We start from the raw sequence: 17,613 nt of genomic DNA, 5'->3' as shown, positions 1-17,613 counted from the left end.
ACACTGGTAAAGATGTAAGGTCGGGAAGACACTGGTAAAGATGTGAGGTCGGGAAGACACTGGTAAAGATGTAAGGTCGGGAAGACACTGGTAAAGATGTAAGGTCGGGAAGACACTGGTAAAGATGTAAGGTCGGGAAGACACTGGTAAAGATATGAGGTCGGGTAGACACTGGTAAAGATATGAGGTCGGGAAGACACTGGTAAAGATGGAGGTCGGGAAGACACTGGTAAAGATGTAAGGTCGGGAAGACACTGGTAAAGATATGAGGTCGGGTAGACACTGGTAAAGATATGAGGTCGGGAAGACACTGGTAAAGATATGAGGTCGGGAAGACACTGGTAAAGATGTGAAGTCGGGAAGACACTGGTAAAGATGTAAGGTCGGGAAGACACTGGTAAAGATGTGAAGTCGGGAAGACACTGGTAAAGATGTAAGGTCGGGAAGACACTGGTAAAGATGTGAAGTCGGGAAGACACTGGTAAAGATGTGAGGTCGGGAAGACACTGGTAAAGATGTAAGGTCGGGAAGACACTGGTAAAGATGTGAGGTCGGGAAGACACTGGTAAAGATGTGAAGTCGGGAAGACACTGGTAAAGATGTAAGGTCGGGAAGACACTGGTAAAGATGTGAAGTCGGGAAGAGACTGGTAAAGATGTAAGGTCGGGAAGACACTGGTAAAGATGTGAGGTCGGGTAGACACTGGTAAAGATATGAGGTCGGGTAGACACTGGTAAAGATATGAGGTCGGGAAGACACTGGTAAAGATGTGAAGTCGGGAAGACACTGGTAAAGATGTAAGGTCGGGAAGACACTGGTAAAGATGTGAAGTCGGGAAGACACTGGTAAAGATGTAAGGTCGGGAAAACACTGGTAAAGATGTGAAGTCGGGAAGACACTGGTAAAGATGTGAGGTCGGGAAGACACTGGTAAAGATGTAAGGTCGGGAAGACACTGGTAAAGATGTGAGGTCGGGAAGACACTGTAAAGATGTGAAGTCGGGAAGACACTGGTAAAGATGTAAGGTCGGGAAGACACTGGTAAAGATGTGAAGTCGGGAAGACACTGGTAAAGATGTAAGGTCGGGAAGACACTGGTAAAGATGTGAGGTCGGGTAGACACTGGTAAAGATGTGAAGTCGGGATGGCAATCAGTCCCACCCTTACTTAATGACACTCAGCCCCGCCCTTACTTGATGGCACTCAGCCCCGCATTTGATGGCACTCAGCCCCACCCTTACTTGATGGCACTCAGCCCCGCACTTGATGGCACTCAGCCCCGCACTTGATGGCACTCAGCCCCGCCCTTGATGGCACTCAGCCCCGCACTTGATGGCACTCAGCCCCGCCCTTGATGGCACTCAGCCCCGCACTTGATGGCACTCAGCCCCACACTTGATGGCACTCAGCCCCGCCCTTGATGGCACTCAGCCCCGCCCTTGATGGCACTCAGCCCCGCACTTGATGGCACTCAGCCCCGCACTTGATGGCACTCAGCCCCGCACTTGATGCCACTCAGCCCCGCACTTGATGGCACTCAGCCCCGCACTTGATGCCACTCAGCCCCGCACTTGATGGCACTCAGCCCCGCACTTGATGGCACTCAGCCCCGCACTTGATGCCACTCAGCCCCGCACTTGATGGCACTCACAGAGTTGTGTGTTTCAACTCTTTCGGATGTGGAAAACAGATTATCAAAGAGTGTTTTATCCTAGCTATGTTAAGACTGCTGAGCTCAGTCAAGGACAGCTTTATCCTAGCTATGTTAAGACTGCTGAGCTCAGTCAAGGACAGCTTTATCCTAGCTATGTTAAGACTGCTGAGCTCAGTCAAGGACAGCTTTGTCCTAGCTATGTTAAGACTGCTGAGCTCAGTCAAGGACAGCTTTATCCTAGCTATGTTAAGACTGCTGAGCTCAGTCAAGGACAGCTTTGTCCTAGCTATGTTAAGACTGCTGAGCTCAGTCAAGGACAGCTTTATCCTAGCTATGTTAAGACTGCTGAGCTCAGTCAAGGACAGCTTTATCCTAGCTATGTTAAGACTGCTGAGCTCAGTCAAGGACAGCTTTATCCTAGCTATGTTAAGACTGCTGAGCTCAGTCAAGGACAGCTTTGTCCTAGCTATGTTAAGACTGCTGAGCTCAGTCAAGGACAGCTTTGTCCTAGCTATGTTAAGACTGCTGAGCTCAGTCAAGGACAGCTTTGTCCTAGCTATGTTAAGACTGCTGAGCTCAGTCAAGGACAGCTTTATCCTAGCTATGTTAAGACTGCTGAGCTCAGTCAAGGACAGCTTTATCCTAGCTATGTTAAGACTGCTGAGCTCAGTCAAGGACAGCTTTATCCTAGCTATGTTAAGACTGCTGAGCTCAGTCAAGGACAGCTTTGTCCTAGCTATGTTAAGACTGCTGAGCTCAGTCAAGGACAGCTTTATCCTAGCTATGTTAAGACTGCTGAGCTCAGTCAAGGGCAGCTTTGTCCTAGCTATGTTAAGACTGCTGAGCTCAGCCAAGGACAACTTTGTCCTAGCTATATTAAGACTGCTGAGCTCAGTCAAGGACTACTTTGTCCTAGCTATATTAAGACTGCTGAGCTCAGTCAAGGACAACTTTGTCCTAGCTATATTAAGACTGCTGAGCTCAGTCAAGGACAACTTTGTCCTAGCTATATTAAGACTGCTGAGCTCAGTCAAGGACAACTTTGTCCTAGCTATATTAAGACTGCTGAGCTCAGTCAAGGACAACTTTGTCCTAGCTATGTTAAGACTGCTGAGCTCAGCCAAGGACAACTTTGTCCTAGCTATATTAAGACTGCTGAGCTCAGTCAAGGACTACTTTGTCCTAGCTATATTAAGACTGCTGAGCTCAGTCAAGGACAACTTTGTCCTAGCTATATTAAGACTGCTGAGCTCAGTCAAGGACAACTTTGTCCTAGCTATATTAAGACTGCTGAGCTCAGTCAAGGACAACTTCTTTATGGTAAAATTTAGGAATATAATTTCTCGCAATACAATCGTGAAGAGTGTTGCGTGACAGATGTGACAGTGACGTCAGTCTCAACACTCGACGTGGAGAATAAGACACTTGTGAAACATATGAGAATGTTTATTGAGGAAACGTCTCGCCACATAGTGGCTTTATCAGTCCAATACAAAGAAGAGCGGTGTAAGGAGAGGAGGAGTTTGAGGTAATCAGTCCCTCAGCCTTGAATCTATATATTGAATCCATCAGTCTTGAAGATTGATGTACTCAACACAAGATGTCTTAAGTGCATGATGCACTTGTCTCCTTACATCCACATTGTCGAGATCATTATACCACCAGGCTCTGGTGGCCTGGTGGTTAACGCTCTCGCTTCACACGGCGAGGGCCTGGGTTCGATTCCCAGCCAGAGTAGAAACATTGGATGTGTTTCTTTCCACCTGTTGTCTATGTTCCCCATCAGTAAAATGGGTACCTGGGTGTTAGTCGACTGGTGTGGGTCGCATCCTGGGACACTGACCTAAGGAGGCCTGGTCACAGACCGGGCCGCGGGGGCGTTGACCCCCGGAACTCTCTCCAGATAAACTCCAGATAGTTCAAACTTACCTTCCCTTTACAATACGTCAGGTGCCAGAACACTCTCGTTGCATGTGACACCAATTTCGACACTCCAAGTGCATGTTACGATGTTATTAGGGGAAGGAGGGGGGGGGGGCTACCACAAAGCTCTGCTGGTAAGACGTGTGGTACAGTACCGTACTAGGTTCGCCGGTCTTGTCCCGGCCCGGGTCTTTTCCAGATGGTGACCCGGCTGTGTGGTACACGAGTTCGTTTTATTTGTGTCTCCAGAGCGGGTAGTTTATTGCTCACTCACAGCTCATTCCGTGAGCGGTGAGTGCTCATTGAAATTACTCACTGAAATTCCTACGGAACTATTTAATTAAAAGGCTGAAAGTGTGAAAACATAAAATAGTATAAAACTTGTTAGAGAACTAGTCAGACAGAGGCTGGGACACACACAGCTAGCAGCCCGCAGCTACAGCTACAACGCTAGCAGCCCGCAGCTACAGCTACAACGCTAGCAGCCCACAGCTACAGCTACAACGCTAGCAGCCCACAGCTTCAGCTACAAAGCTAGCAGCCCACAGCTACAGCTACAAAGCTAGCAGCCCACAGCTACAGCTACAACGCTAGCAGCCCACAGCTACAGCTACAACGCTAGCAGCCCACAGCTACAGCTACAACGCTAGCAGCCCACAGCTTCAGCTACAAAGCTAGCAGCCCACAGCTACAGCTACAAAGCTAGCAGCCCACAGCTACAGCTACAAAGCTAGCAGCCCACAGCTTCAGCTACAAAGCTAGCAGCCCACAGCTACAGCTACAATGCTAGCAGCCCACAGCTACAACGCTAGCAGCCCACAGCTTCAGCTACAATGCTAGCAGCTCACAGCTACAACGCTAGCAGCCCACAGCTTCAGCTACAAATGTTATTGCTGTTCTTGCTGTTGAACAGCGGTTTAGTGCCGATGAAGGTAGCGTAGGTAGCAATGATACGGCCGTGGACTAGATTGGCTTTAATCGGGTAGGAGTGAGTACACAACGGGCAGTGTGAGGAAGTGACCGCAAGCCAGTCCGTGGAGGGGGAGTACTTGTGTACGTCAAGTCGGTCGAGGCGGGAGTGAGAGAGGGTGGACTGTGCGTCCCACCGACCTAGGTAGGCCTACAGAGGGCAGCACTGAATGCCGTGAAATATGAACTAGTCAGAGCAGACGGCTAGGCTGTGTGCTCTGACAGTACAGGCTGTCTACATTTGCTCGGCCACGCACCTCGCGTCGTCCCGACGCGACAATACTGGTGGGCCCATAGGTATAAAGGAATTACACTAGCTACCCCAGAGAGGAACTGGCTTTCGCTCACTAGTAAATAAAAAATGGACAAAAAAAATGCAACAGGCAAAAAAAAAAACTCTCCCATCCAGGGGAAGAGAAAACTGGTTTGCCCGCGCTGTTTCATCGAGTAGAGAGCCCGGAGACGTCAGCACTGGAACTAAAATCTTCTATATACAGGTTGTCCGCAGGGCTGAACATCAGTTGACCGCTCGTCTACTAACGTTGTTGCACGCTCACATCTGCAAACAATGACTGACAGTAGCATTTCCTAAGGTGTGACATGTAACTCAGAGGGCAGCACTGCCCTGACCGTAATACAGGCTTTTTTCCTTTAGTTAAAAAAACACTGGTGCACATACGTACAATAATACTATATCCATGGAATTCATTACACTCTGGGTACCCTTCTAAAAGTATTTACATAATTACATGATGTTGTCCACCCTGACTCTATTATCGACTAGCTATACAATGTGTGTGCATTTATACCCATTTCTGCAAGCAAACAATTAGCATAACTAGCGTAGGAGTCGGACAAGTCAGTAGGTACGTCAATGTCACAGAAATGTACTGTTGTCCTGGGTCGCAGGCCATAAGTATGGAGCCTTACTGGGCCGTCTTCCGTACCAGTAGTAGTGGGAGAAGGGATAGACGGTTTGTCCCTAACATTAGTCTGATCGTGGCGTTGCAACGCACGCGCCTCCAGCTCTACTTCGGCCTGCATATGGTCCACATACTTCATGTGATCAAGGTGGGCTTCCTTGATAGTTCCCGTAGCAATCTCCCTCACCTTGAACTTATTGCCACGGAGCTGTCGTAGGACACGGTAAGGACCCACAAACTTTGGGACAAGTTTGTGCATACCTGGGGTCTGCACTGGGTTGAGCAACATAACTTTGCAACCTGGTTCCACTTTGCTTTCCTTGGCGCGGGCATTGCACTCTGACGTGAACCTATCAGTAGCTTTCATAAGGTTCTCTCGTACCCGCTGGAAGACAAGCTGCGTTGTCCTCATCTTTACTACACTGGGGTTATCAGTATCGTAAGTAGGTCTAGGTGGAGTAAACAGAATTTCATATGGTAAGCGCTTGTCATAACCATACAAAGCAAAATGAGGTGTCTCACCGATCGAGCTGTTGAGGGAGGAATTTAATGTACACTGAACATCTGGGATAGCCTCATCCCATGTAGTACAACTTGGGTTAACGGTTACTCTGAGCACCTCCAGGACTTTGCGATTTGTACGTTCAGCAAGACCATTACTCGCAGGGTGGCGTGGAGCTACTGGCGCTTGATGAATGTTGAATCTGGAGCAAAGATCCTGCATTATGCCATTTATAAACTCAGACCCATTGTCTGACAGAAGGACACGTGGGCAAGTATGACGAAGAACAACATGCTCACGGAAAGCACTAGCGACCGTTCCCGCGGTTTTATCAGGGATGGGTACTAATTCACTGTACCGTGTCAAGTTATCTACCATTACAAGCAGGTGCTTATTTCCCTTCTCCGAGGTCGAGAAGTTCGTCAACAGGTCGACAGAAGTTCTCTCCCAGGGCTCCTTTGTAATGGGATACTTTAGAATGGGGTTAGGACCTGTAATGGTACCCTTGTGCTGTAGGCAGACAACACACTGGTGTACATGCTTGGCAATGTCCGATGCCATCTTAGGCCAGAAATATTTCATTCGTGCCTGTTTGATACTGCGGTCCTTCCCGGGGTGCGCTACACCTGGGACATTGTGGATCAACCTAAGAGTAGCTGGTATCATGGACTCTGGTATCACCAGTTGGTATACGGTTCTGCCGGGGTCCACCAGCTGTGCAACACGGCACAGTACTCCTTGGTTGACCACTAAATCCTTCAGTGGAACGGGAGACTTGACCTGTAAGTCAACGTCCTCCTTGGTAAGGAAACGAAGGACTGGAGACCACACAGGGTCCTGTCGTTGGGCTCTCTCGAGATCCTCAACAGAGAACGAATTGCCGACACTCACGAATGCTATATGTCTCGACAGGGCGTCAGCTACAACATTTTGCTTACCTGGGACATAGCAAATTTCAGGGTTGTAGTCATTGAACGTGAGCGACCACCGAGCATGCTTTCCCGAGAGGTTCTTATTTGCAAAAAGGGCCAATAAGGGTAAATGATCTGTATAAATCTTGATAGGATAATGATAGATGATATCCCGAAAATGACTCAGGGCCCATACAATGGCTAAAGCTTCTAGCTCTGTCACTGAATAATTGACTTCCGCTTTAGTAAGAACACGGCTAGCATAGGCAATAGGCTGTTGCTTACCATTAGATTCCTGTGACAAGACTGCACCGATGCCAACTTTGCTGGCATCAGTCGTCAAGGTAAATGCCTTGGTGAAATCAGGGAATCTAAGGGTTGGGGCTGATGTTAACTTGTTCTTAAGAATGACAAAAGCTCGTTCCTGATCGCACGTCCACTCAAAAGGGGCATCCTTCTTGAGTAAGCGTGTCAGGGGTGCCGCAATGGTGGAGAAACCTGCGATAAAGGTGCGGTAGAAACCCGCCAGGCCTATGAAGGACCGGACTGCATCCGCCGTCATGGGTCTGGGGAATTTCTGCACGGCCGAGATTTTAGACTCGTCCGTCTTTATGCCATTCTGAGTTACTACGTGACCCAGAAATTTTATTTCCTTCCGGAGGAAATGACATTTGGAGAGCTTTACCTTAAGATTTGCCTGAGCTAGCCTGTCCAATACCCTGTCAAGTTTCTCAAGATGTGACGGGACATCTTGCGACATGACTATGAGATCATCCAGGTAGACCATGAGCGTGCCACCTAGGAGGGTACGGAAAATTGTCGTCATCAAACGACTAAACGTGATTGGGCTTCCGCGCAAGCCGAAGGGCATCCTCCTGAACTGGTAATGACCAGTTGGAGTAGAGAAAGCTGTCAACTCTCTACTCTCATCATCGAGGGGGATCTGCCAGAACCCTTGAAGAAGATCAAGAGTTGAAAAGACCTTATTATCGCCGATGTTCTGCAACAGGTCGTTCAGAACTGGCAATGGAAAACGGTCTGGGATGGTACATGCATTTAGTTTCCTGTAATCGATAACAGGGCGCCAGGTTCCGTCTTTCTTGGGAACCAGAATAAGGGGAGCATTCCACGGGGAAGTGGACTCCTCAATAACTCCATCACGGAGCATCCGTGTAATGAGTTCTTCGGCGAAGACTCTTTGCGCATGTGGCAGGCGATACGCAGGTACATAAATGGGTTTAGTACCTTTGTCAAGCGGAATACGGTGAGAGATCAGTGGGGTCAAACCCATTGACTCACCATCTAGTGCAACTGCAGAACGTGCACGATTGAGAACCTGGAGAAGTTTTGGGACCTCTTCAGGATAGTCTGTCAAAGCTAGATCATCTTCCTGCACTGGCCGGGTGTTGGAAGAGTCAGCAGCAGACTCGCCTGGGAGAACTGCACTCACAAGGAAGTCAGCTGGGGCTTCACCCTCCACTCTCACCGGGAGAGGGAATCTGACAAGGTCGACAAGTGAGGTATTCTTCCGCAGGGGAAATTCTCGACTATGCATGTTGACAACAAGGACTTGCAACTTACCACGTTGCACTGTGTGCAAGGATGGTTCAAGGGAGAGGCCCTTGACTCGGCATGTGTCGTTGTCAACCAGCACATGGTCTCCTTCAAAAGCTCTGCTCACGTACACCGTAACAGGAGTGAGCGAGTTAGCTGACAAAGTGACGTCATACTTTGTACAAGCAGTAACTCTGCTCGCCGATGCCATGACACGAGTCAGACAGTCGCCTGCCGACAGGGATACTGCGGCTTGACAACTGCTGGTCTCTACAACAGCGTCAGAGTTAGAGTGAAGGTTAGACTGGGCGTCCCCAGACTGGGTTTCACTGGTAACTATGCGCTGATGGCCAGGAGGTGATGGGCAACGAGCTCTACTACGAGGTCGATCAGGACGAGAGACCGACCCCGGGGAGAATGTGCTATGGAAACCACCGGTTTCCAACGATTCTAGGCACTGTGCATACTCTGAGACAGAGTAGCACGTAGTGGATCCTAAGCGCACGCCCCAGAAGGGCACATCCACTCCGTTGAATTCCGCTTTCCACTCAGCTGGATCTAAACGGATCCTAAGATCTGCCATGGTTTTGAACCCTATGAGCAGGTCACCATGGAAAACAATACCATCTACGACTAAGAATTTTGCGGACAGCTTGTGACCCTGGACCACAAATTCTAGCGTTGTGCGACCGCGAACCGTCAGCGGTTTACCTGAGACTCCTCTCAAGGTCTGAATGGCAGACGGCTCTGTCAACATGGCCGCGTGAAGGCCAATGTCTCGGAAAAAAGTGGAGCGGACAATGTTAACCACCGAACCTGTGTCTAGGAAAAGCTGAACAGGCTTATTGTGGACAGTGGACTCGATGAGCGGTCCACATGGGTTGTCATACCGAACATGAAGGCATGACAGGCCGACGAGATCCCTGGAGTCACAGCTGCTCGAGGCTCGACACTTGTTGACGAGGCTCGACCTGGAAGGTACGGTACGAGTCTCAGCAACAACGTCAAGACACTCGGTTTCCTCACTGTCGGCAAGCGTATCACTGCCCAGGGCGGCGAATGCATTGCGGACAGGGACGGAATACAGCGACTCCGACAGGGTTACTACGTCTTTCGCTGGTTTTGCGGACGCGCCTCTTCCCCCGAACTAGTGGAAGGGCTTCTACGAGCATGTGCATTGCGCGACGACTGCTTGCTCCACTCAGCTGTCAGCATACTTCGCAGCTTGTTACACTCATGGGAGGTATGACTGGAAGTATTGTGGTAAACACAGATTCCCTCGCGAGACTGGGCATGGGGACGGTGACGGTTACCTTGATACTGAGCGTGGGGACTGTGACGGTTACTTTGCGGGGACTTAAGTTTGTAACACTCAGATCGGTAGTGCCCACGTTTGCCACAGTTGAAACAAGTCACTACACGCTTAGCGGGTGAGGTTGGGGGTGGTGTCTGCTGGCGACGTTTCGCCCTGATCCAGGAAGTCGATGACTGCCTTTTTGTATAAGACCGACTGTTGTTACTGTGGTCGCTATTTTTACTTAGGCGCGTATTAGTGGGACTGGGGTTAGAAACTTTGTGGGCTGGCTGTCTGACAGCAGCAGCAAAAGTGACTTCCGGCTGCGACCGCGGGGTCACTGTGGACGGCGCTGGAAGGATGGGTAGGGGATCATCCGCAAAGCGGCAAACCTTGCCTTGCTCGGAAGGCGGCTTGAGCGAGTCGATGGCGTCATATGCACCCAGGACGTCGTGCTGAGGGCCGAGTCCTAGCGCATCAATGGCAGCCCAGAGGTTAGGGGCGGAATCCCTCCGCATGATGCCGACAGCCAGCATGGGGATGATGTCTTTAATAGCAATACGGCCATCACCATCCGCCCACTTAGTGGAGTTGACGGCTTCAGTAAAGTCCGTGGCGGCTTGCTCGAAACGGCAAACGCAAGCCAGGGGGCTTTCGTGCCGGTATTGACATTCGGCCAAGACGCTGGTAACGATGTCAATGTAATGGCGTTGGCGACTACGCCGAAAATAACGCCTAAATTCCTCCTTAAGTTCACCCCAAGACTGAATCTTACAAACGCGCTTGAGCTGCACAAAGGCACCTATATCACCCTGGGTGAGATCCACTGCTGCAACAGCAGCACGAATGTACTGTGTATCCGTTGGGCTATCAAATAGAGCCTGAACAGTCGCCTCGACTGACTGCAGCCATGGCTCTAAACTATTTGCACGACCGTCAAAAATAAGGGTCAGGTAATGACGATGAGCCGGCCCACTGGTGGTCGAGGCTTGAGCCACAAGTTGACCAACTGTCGCTGGGGCTTCGATGCCCTGCCGCGTGTTCACGCTGGCTGCGGCACCATTGCTGGCACCAACAGGATCTGGACTAACGGCATAGCCACTGCGTGTCTTAGTCATGACGTCAATTGTTCAAATGCAAGTAGGTCACGAAGATGGTAAACAGGTCAGAGCAAGAAATGGTATGCACTGGCTACAATTCAAAACAGAGTCAAAGAGAACTCAGCACCACAGTACTAGGTAAACTGCTTAGTGATAGAAATAATTTGAGCAAAACAACAATAAAAAGGGAAATAGTGGTGCACTCTGAACACAAAATAAGAGATGTATGCAAGTGAATGTACTACAGGGAAATGCACAAAATGAAGCTAAGGATAGTCAATAATTTCACCAGGAATCTGGCAACAAAATTTATGAAAAGGAGTTGAACTGTAAACACTGGTAGCAAAAATTGCACAAAATTAAAATAAATCAGGTACTACACAACACTAAACTGTGCTGCAAGCACAGTTTAAAAAGATTGCGGGTGCTAGCAGTTGCAAATTGAAATGCAAAAAAAAAGGGGTAATTCACTTGCACAAGGGAAGTTGGCACAAAAAAGATATCAGAGTATGGAATAGTGCCAAAACTCACAGAAAAAAAAATACACTGTCCAGAATTGCTATATTGCACACAAAATAAAATTAATAAAAATGCAAATTATTAAATTCAAGAATATGGCAAAGGTTAACTGGTGTTAGCAGGGTGTACACTGGCAAAAAGAAAAATTTGCACAATCTCAAGGTCAAAACTAATTAACTTCACAAGGAATTTTGGTAATTAATGGTAAATAAGCAGGTTCCCAAAAATACACTCAATGACTTGGGTATATAAAATAGCAAAATGCAATGCACATAGGTGAATATTCACTGATAAAACATAGAATATATGTAGAGCAAATAAATGGGGGAACAGAAAAAAAAATTTAATGGGCTAGGCACAGATTGTATCACTGCAGGTAGAATATACTAATACTTAAGTACTTGAAGATTACACTTATTAAAAGAAAAAGAAAACTAACAAACAAAACAGTGCAAGGGTGTCAACAATCTGTGGCTAACTTGCAGGTGCAACTAAAAAAATAACAGCACACAGGAATTACATGAAAACTGTATGTGAGAGGTAAATTGTATAAATGGTTAACACTGAACAATTTAAATCAATAACTGAGGTGCAAGAAGCAGAATAAAAAAACTGGAATTTAAAATGTAGGAGTGCAAAAATAAATTCACAAAATTTAAGCTGTAGGTAAGTGGCAAAATGTGCACTGATGACACTGAACAATTTACTGAAGTATGGCTTCAGTAACTAACTGTATTGGTGCAGGACAGTTAAATAATGTCACAAAATATTAGGAAATGCTAGGTAAGTCACTGTTTACTTAACTTTGAGTGCAGATGGACGAAGGTACGGCAGGTCCTGGAACTTTCAGTGACGCTCTAGTAACACTACACGCCTCGTAGCATTTGTATACTGCTATGGGGCTTCAATGTCGTAGAAAAAATTATCAGAATGGACTTGGGAAGAACAGGAAAGACCGGGGTTACTTTGTGGAGGTATAAGATATTAGGAGACGTGGATACCCGGCGTGAACCACAGCTGGTGTTGGTTGTTTACACTGGCAAGCGTGTCTGGGCGCGCTGACTGACTGCGGCTTCAGCACACGGAGAACAAAACATTTACTGCACTACTCGAACGTGCTAAAAACAAGCTTAAGTGAAACTTTGAACTGGGACGAGTAAGTTTTACTGTAACAAATCACTGGGGAAAACAGAACTGGTGATGAACTGGGAATAAAACAGCAAGGGAAAGGGAAAAAAAAAAAATTTAAACTGGACAACACAAAAAAAAAAAACTGCACTGGCTGGAGATAGGTAGACGCTGAGTAGTTGTAGACACTATGATGAGTCACGAGCTGCTGTAGACGCTGAACTTTGCTGGCTTAGGGGCTAAGCCAACTGGGTTCCCACGTGGTTAAGCCAGGTAGAACTTCTTGGAGGAACTGGGAAGAACACAACACACATGGACGGCGAGAAGGACGTCGTTGCGTAGCAGATAAGGCTGTATAGAGGGCTGGTGTGTTTACACGCTGATTAGGGTATAAACCAACCCCAGAGCTGCCTCGTGGTCACGCGTGGAGCCACACGAAGCCAACACACTAAACGACCTCACCTCTACTTCTTGTAGCTGAGAAGGGCGTAGGGACGCTGTAGGAGACAGGAGAATGGTGCTGGAGAGTGTTGAAGGGCTGTAGAGAGGGTGATGAGGTGAACACGTGACTGCTAAGGCTGGAGATGACACCGTGACGCCTATGTCCAGATTTTGTGGGAAAAATCCAGGACGAAGATCTATCTCAGGTCCCGTCAAGACGCTGGGAGTAGCAGATAACTCTTTAGGCTAGCAGGTGCGTTGGATGACGACGGATGATGTTGACTGGTGTCGACCGATCCCCTCCACCCTGAAGAGGCTCACAATGCCGCTGACTCCGCTGTCACCACTGTTATTGCTGTTCTTGCTGTTGAACAGCGGTTTAGTGCCGATGAAGGTAGCGTAGGTAGCAATGATACGGCCGTGGACTAGATTGGCTTTAATCGGGTAGGAGTGAGTACACAACGGGCAGTGTGAGGAAGTGACCGCAAGCCAGTCCGTGGAGGGGGAGTACTTGTGTACGTCAAGTCGGTCGAGGCGGGAGTGAGAGAGGGTGGACTGTGCGTCCCACCGACCTAGGTAGGCCTACAGAGGGCAGCACTGAATGCCGCGAAATATGAACTAGTCAGAGCAGACGGCTAGGCTGTGTGCTCTGACAGTACAGGCTGTCTACACAAAGCTAGCAGCTCACAGCTACAGCTACAACGCTAGCAGCCCGCAGCTACAGCTACAACGCTAACAGCTCACACCTACAGCTAGAAAGCTAGCAGCCTGCAGCTACAGCTACAACGCTAACAGCTCACAGCTACAGCTAGAAAGCTAGCAGCCTGCAGCTACAGCTACAAAACCATTGCCCTTGTATTGTTGATAGTGTATAAAATACCGACAAGCTGAAGATAGAGACACAGGTGCAACAGTTGAGTATCTTTATTGATGAAATGTTTCGCCTACACAGTAAGCGTCTTCAGTCAAATACAAAGGCAGCCGTAGAAATGAAATAAACACGATGTAATCAGTCTCATCAGCCTTGTGAGAAATGGATTTGAGGTGGTCAGTCCCTCAATCTGGAGAAGAGTTCTGCTCCGTAGTGCTGCATAATGGCTCTCAGAGTATTCCTGTTCTCTGCCGTAGGGTTACGCCTGTATAGCTTCCTAAAAGAGTTGATGCGGTGGTTCTGCTCCCGCACCTCGTCGTTGTAGAACCACCAGTCTCTTTTGTGAGTGCGTCTGCAGACTTCTTTGGAACTGCGCACTCTGCTGCCTGGATGAGAAACAGGTCAGTCACATTCACTTAAGGGAGGAGCACGGCATCTGACCTAGTAGCACAAGTTAGCCAGGTCGAACTCACACCCACTCGTGTATTTATCCAACTTATTTTTAAAACTACACAACGTTTTAGCCTCAATAACTGTACTCGGGAGTTTGTTCCACTCATCCACAACTCTATTACCAAACCAGTGCTTTCCTATATCCTTCCTGAATCTGAATTTTTCCAACTTAAAACCATTGCTGCGAGTCCTGTGTATGCTAGATATTTTTAGTACGCTATTTACATCCCTATATTAATTCCTGTTTTCTATTTACGCACCTCAATCGTATCCCCCCTATTTCTACACCTTTCGAGAGAGTGCAGATTCAGGGCTCTCAGTCTATCCTCATAGGGAAGATTTCTGATACATGGGATCATCTTTGTCATCCTCCTCTGTACGTTTTCCAGTGCATTTATATCCATTCTGTAATACGGTGACCAAAACTGTGCAGCATAATCTAAATGAGGCCTAACCAAGGATGTATAGAGTTGAAGAACAACCTGAGGACTTCTATTATTTATACTTCTTGATATGAAGCCAAGAATTCTGTTAGCTTTATTACGCACTGTTGTCTAGGCTTCAGATTACTGCTGACCAGAACTCCAAAATCCTTTTTGCAATCCGTAATATTAAGATCTACATTATTTAGTTTATGTGACATGGTTATTTTCCTGTCCAACATAGTAATGTAGAGTTGACTTGCAGGTGTTGTGGTTGAGATGACTCGCAGGCGATATGCTGAGGTGACTCGCAGATGTTGTTGAGAGTCTTGCCAGTATCTTGTCACCATCACCAGTGTATGGTAACGATGGTCACCGCTAGCGACAGTGACTGTGGTGGTGGAACAATTACCAGGTTTTCACCACCGGTACAACCAGACACCACCTATCACCAGTACAACCAGGCACCACCTACCACAAGTACAACCAGACACCACCTACCACAAGCATAAGGTGAGTATAACCCACAACAACAGCTGGTGCTTGTACACAACGCACAACAGCTGGTGCTTGTACACAACCCACAACAACAGCTGGTGCTTGTACACAACCCACAACAACAGCTGGTGCTTGCACGCACAACCCACAACAACAGCTGGTGTTTGTACACAACCCACAACAACAGCTGGTGTTTGTACACACAACCCACAACAATAGCTGGTGTTTGTACACACAACCCACAACAACAGCTGGTGTTTGTCCACACAACCCACAACAACAGCTGGTGTTTGTACACACAACCCACAACAACAGCTGGTTCTTGTACACACAGTCCACAACAACAGCTGGTGTTTGTACACACAACCCACAACAAGAGCTGGTGTTTGTACACACAACCCACAACAACAGCTGGTTCTTGTACACAACCCACAACAACAGCTGGTGCTTGTACACACAACCAACAACAATAGCTGGTGCTTGTACACACAACCAACAACAACAGCTGGTACTTGTACACACAACCAACAACAATAGCTGGTGCTTGTACACACAACCAACAACAATAGCTGGTACTTGTACACACAACCAATAACAACAGCTGGTACTTTTACACACAACCCACAACAACAGCTGGTGTTAGTACACACAACCCACAACAACAGCTGGTACTTGTACACACAACCAACAACAACAGCTGGTACTTGTACACACAACCCACAACAACAGCTGGTACTTGTACACACAACCAACAACAACAGCTGGTACTTGTACACACAACCCACAACAACAGCTGGTACTTGTACACACAACCAACAACAACAGCTGGTGCTTGTACACACAATCAACAACAACAGCTGGTACTTGTACACACAACCCACAACAACAGCTGGTACTTGTACACACAACCAACAACAATAGCTGGTGCTTGTACACACAACCCACAACAACAGCTGGTACTTGTACACACAACCCACAACAACAGCTGGTACTTGTACACACAACCAACAACAACAGCTGGTGCTTGTACACACAACCAACAACAACAGCTGGTACTTGTACACACAACCCACAACAACAGCTGGTACTTGTACACACAACCCACAACAACAGCTGGTACTTGTACACACAACCAACAACAACAGCTGGTACTTGTACACACAACCCACAACAACAGCTGGTGCTTGTACACACAACCAACAACAACAGCTGGTACTTGTACACACAACCCACAACAACAACTGGTACTTGTACACACAACCAACAACAACAGCTGGTACTTGTACACACAACCCACAACAACAGCTGGTACTTGTACACACAACCCACAACAACAGCTGGTACTTGTACACACAACCCACAACAACAGCTGGTACTTGTACACACAACCCACAACAACAGCTGGTACTTGTACACACAACCAACAACAACAGCTGGTACTTGTACACACAACCCACAACAACAGCTGGTGCTTGTACACACAACCCACAATAACAGCTGGTGCTTGTGCACACAACCCACAATAACAACAGCTGGTGCTTGTGCACACAACCCACAATAACAACAGCTGGTGCTTGTGCAAACAACCCACAATAACAACAGCTGGTGCTTGTGCACACAACCCACAATAACAACAGCTGGTGCTTGTACACACAACCCACAATAACAACAGCTGGTGCTTGTACACACAACCCACAATAACAACAGCTGGTGCTTGTACACACAACCCACAATAACAACAGCTGGTGCTTGTACACACAACCCACAATAACAACAGCTGGTACTTGTACATACAACCAACAACAACAGCTGGTGCTTGTACATAAAATTAACGCGACATCATTATTATAAACGTGTCAGCTGTGTAATTAATTTATCAAAAATAATGATCGTAGTTGCAATATTAACTAAAAACAAGTGAAGTCGGATACTTTAATGACTGGTCTCTGTCTCACTGGTCTCTGTCTCACTGGTCTCTGTCTCACTGGTCTCTGTCTCACTGGTCTCTGTCTCACTGGTCTCTGTCTCACTGGTCTCTGTCTCACTGGTCTCTGTCTCACTGGTCTCTGTCTCACTGGTCTCTGTCTCACTGGTCTCTGTCTCACTGGTCTCTGTCTCACTGGTCTCTGTCTCACTGGTCTCTGTCTTACTGGTTCCTGTCTCACTGGTCTTTGTCTCACTGGTCTCTGTGTCACTGGTCTCTGTGTCACTGGTCTCTGTCTCACTGGTCTCTGTCTCACTGGTCTCTGTCTCACTGGTCTCCGTCTTACTGGTTCCTGTGTCACTGGTCTCTGTCTCACTGGTCTCTGTCTTACTGGTTCCTGTCTCACTGGTCTCTGTCTTACTGGTTCCTGTCTCACTGGTCTCTGTCTTACTGGTTCCTGTCTCACTGGTCTCTGTCTCACTGGTCTCTGTCTCACTGGTCTCTGTCTCACTGGTCCCTGTGTCACTG

The sequence above is a fragment of the Cherax quadricarinatus genome, chromosome 44 (genome assembly GCF_038502225.1).
Source record: "Cherax quadricarinatus isolate ZL_2023a chromosome 44, ASM3850222v1, whole genome shotgun sequence".
Taxonomy (NCBI): Eukaryota; Metazoa; Arthropoda; class Malacostraca; order Decapoda; family Parastacidae; genus Cherax; species Cherax quadricarinatus.
Note: the sequence above shows the minus strand (reverse complement) of the source record.